Source organism: Myotis myotis, unplaced genomic scaffold (assembly GCF_014108235.1).
Source record: "Myotis myotis isolate mMyoMyo1 unplaced genomic scaffold, mMyoMyo1.p scaffold_m19_p_4, whole genome shotgun sequence".
Lineage (NCBI taxonomy): Eukaryota > Metazoa > Chordata > Mammalia > Chiroptera > Vespertilionidae > Myotis > Myotis myotis.
The window spans coordinates 36,614,155-36,617,212 of record NW_023416346.1 but is presented as its reverse complement, the minus strand read 5'-3'; the positions used below and the strand labels follow the sequence as shown (position 1 = coordinate 36,617,212).

The 3,058-nt window shown below is 48.2% G+C and overlaps 1 pseudogene; it reads right to left on the bottom strand.

Moving 5' to 3' along the window:
- Positions 1-1,266: 1,266 nt before the first annotated feature.
- LOC118654769 lies at positions 1,267-1,784 on the bottom strand (annotated as a pseudogene).
- Positions 1,785-3,058: the final 1,274 nt, after the last annotated feature.

Below are 3,058 nucleotides of genomic sequence, written 5' to 3'. Positions count from 1 at the left end.
CACCCCACAAAGGGAGGCCCTGCCCACCCACTGCAGCACCACCGGCCGGGCAGCGTGGGCCTCCCTTTTTTTTTTTTTTTTTAAGTAAGAGTAATGTTTACTGAGTGATACAGAACTGAGTACTATGAAGGGTTTACCAGGATGGAAATGCACTGCACCCCCGCCTCTGCGACCCCCAACATCCAGAGACTACAGTACTTAGAAGTTACATGCAATGGCCATAACTGTTAGTAAGATATGGCTGAATATCTGTTAGTAAGAAAAAACCATAGCACATTTATACTGTATCACATCGAGTGATTATAGAAATCCATTTATATATTGCTTGTATAAAATCTTTTTTTTAATATATTTTATTGATTTCTTACAGAGAGGAAGGGAGAGGGATAGAGAGTTAGAAACATCGATGAGAGAGAAACATCGATCAGCTGCCTCCTGCACACCCCCTACTGGGGATGTGCCTGCAACCAAGGTACATGCCCTTGACCGGAATCAAACCCGGGACTCTTCAGTCACCAGGCCGACGCTCTATCCAGTGAGCCAAACCGGCAAGGGCTATAAAATCTTTTTTTTAAAAAAATATTTTTTAAAAAAGAAAATATAAAAAACATGTACAGTTGAAAGCCCTGCCAGGAGAGCCAGTCTGTAAACATTCAGTGAGTATGTGCTTTGGAAGGGCGCCCATGCCTCGTGCCCACAGCAACTCCAGCAGGGCCAGCAAGGGTGCACCCCAGCTGCCACTCTGGGCAGGACTGAGCTGGACCATGGTGGGTGGGTACAGCAGGGCATGGCACTGTGCCTTACTCCAGCCTTGCATCAGGATCAGGGTCAGGGCTGGGGGCAGGCAGATTGCAGTTGCACTCTGAGTTCCATCCTCAGCCGAATTTTGGTTGCAACTCATGGCTTTTCCTGGCAGAGGTCCTTTGGGTGGGTGCCCTGGTGGAGAGGCCGGAGAAGTGCCCACAGCTGCCTGGTTGGGCATCTCTCCAGCCCAGAGCCTCTATCCTGCCTCCTGCAAGCCTGGCCCCAGGCAGAACAGGCCCCCTCAGGACTATTTTGGTCTCAGCGCTTGGTCCTGGGTTTCATCAGCCTGGGTTTCTTCCCCTGGTGTGGCTGATCCGAGTTTCACAAAAAAGCCAGGCTGATGCTGGCTGTGCTGAGCCTCATTGAAGAGTTTTTCATGCAGCAAGGAAGAGCCCTCTGGGACCCTTCTCCTCCACCCCCTTCTCATCTCCTCCTCCTCCTCTTCCTCCTCCCAGCCCATGGTCACTTCTTCTCCAGCTGCTCCAGCAGTAGGTTGCCTTCTGAGTCGGGGGTCTTAACATTGTCGGTCCTGACGATGCAGGTGGGGCGATGCTGGTTGAACATCAGGATGAGCTCCTGCCACTCCTGCTTCAGCTCCTCCATCTGGGTTTTCAGCTCCGCATTCATGATCTCCAGCCACTCAGATTCCCCCTGCAGAAACTCGTCCACTACTTCTTCTTGTTCCGGCATCGGGCTGCCGCCACTTTGATCTTTTCCTGGCGCCTTTTCCTTTACTCCTCTTCCTCGTCTAGCTCACTTTTCACAGGTTGAGGCCTCTTGCCCAGTTTCACCTCCTGGAAGTGCAAAGGGGCCATCATGGCCCCAAGGTTGTGGATGTCAGAATATTTCAGCTTCTCTGCAGTCAGGGCCGAGCTGGGGAGTCCAGTCAGGGGGCCGAGCCCAGGCAGAGAGCATGCAGTCACAGAGGGGTCCAGGATCGGCCCAGGCATCATAGCAGGAGGAGTGGCAGTCCAGCCCTGAAGAAGCCATGGGCGGAGGCGGCAACCCCAGGGCCTGGGCCAGGCTGCAGGCACCATACCAACTCAGGAGCTGCAGTGGTGCCAGCCTCGCCCTGCAGCGTCCACCACTGCCAGCACTTCCCGTCACAGTCACCAAGCATCCCTCCTGCAGGCTGTGGTGGGCAGCCTGGGTCTCCCTCTTTGAGGCGATCGATAGCGGGGCTCTGCCTGCCTGCCTCATGCCCCTAACTGCTCGCCTGCCTGCCTCATCACCCCTAACCTCTCTGCCTGCCTGCCTGATCACCCCTAACTGCTGGCTGGGGGGTGGGGCCAGCCCAGGCGACAGGCAGTGGTGGTTCTGGTCTCTGGACGTTCTGGTCATTCTGCCATTTCGGTTGCTAGGCTTTTATTATATAGGATTTTAATGAGCATTTTCTATGTTTAGATACACAAATACCACTATGTTACAAATGCCTACATGTTGTACAGGTTTGTAGCCTATGAGCAATAGGCTACCATATGGCTTAGGTATATAGTAGGTATACCCTATAGGTTTGTTTAAGTGCACCCTATGATGTTCACACAATAATGAAATAAATATAAAGACACATTTTTGAGAACATATCCCTGTCAATAAGTGACATATGACTATACAGACCAAAAAAATGGGTAATTTTAGTTGTTTTGGAAGGAAGGAAGAATATATTATGGAAGAAAGAGAAACAATGGCCTGGAAATTAAGAAACACTGGCTATGGAAACTAAAAAAAAAAAAAAGGCATTCATAATTATACATTATTCAATCTATTTGTAATTTCCACCCAATAAGGTAGACGACATACCAGGAATGAAGGTGGGGACATCACTACAGATCCTATAAAAGTTAAAGAGGATAAAACAGGGGAATTTAAGGAATAAGTTTATAGAAATAAATTCAACATCATACATGAAATGTGAAAATTCCTTTAAAAACTGGCAAAACTTACATAAGAAGCAATGGGGGGATAAGGACACATATGTAATACCTTAATCAATAAAGAAAAAAATTAAAATAAATTTAAAAAGAAGGAATAGAAAAATTACCTCCATACTATTAAACACATTGAACTTCTGGTTTTCAAACCAATTCCAAGAGAACTTTTTACCCAGGTGGTATTATTGTTGAATTCTAGCAAACATTTTAAAAGTAAATAATAATAAGCTTATGTGGACACCTCTTCCTAGCTCTGGTGCTCTGGTCTGGGAAGCCCAGCTTGGAGTTGAGACCCCACACTACTCAGGGAGAATCTTCCCACA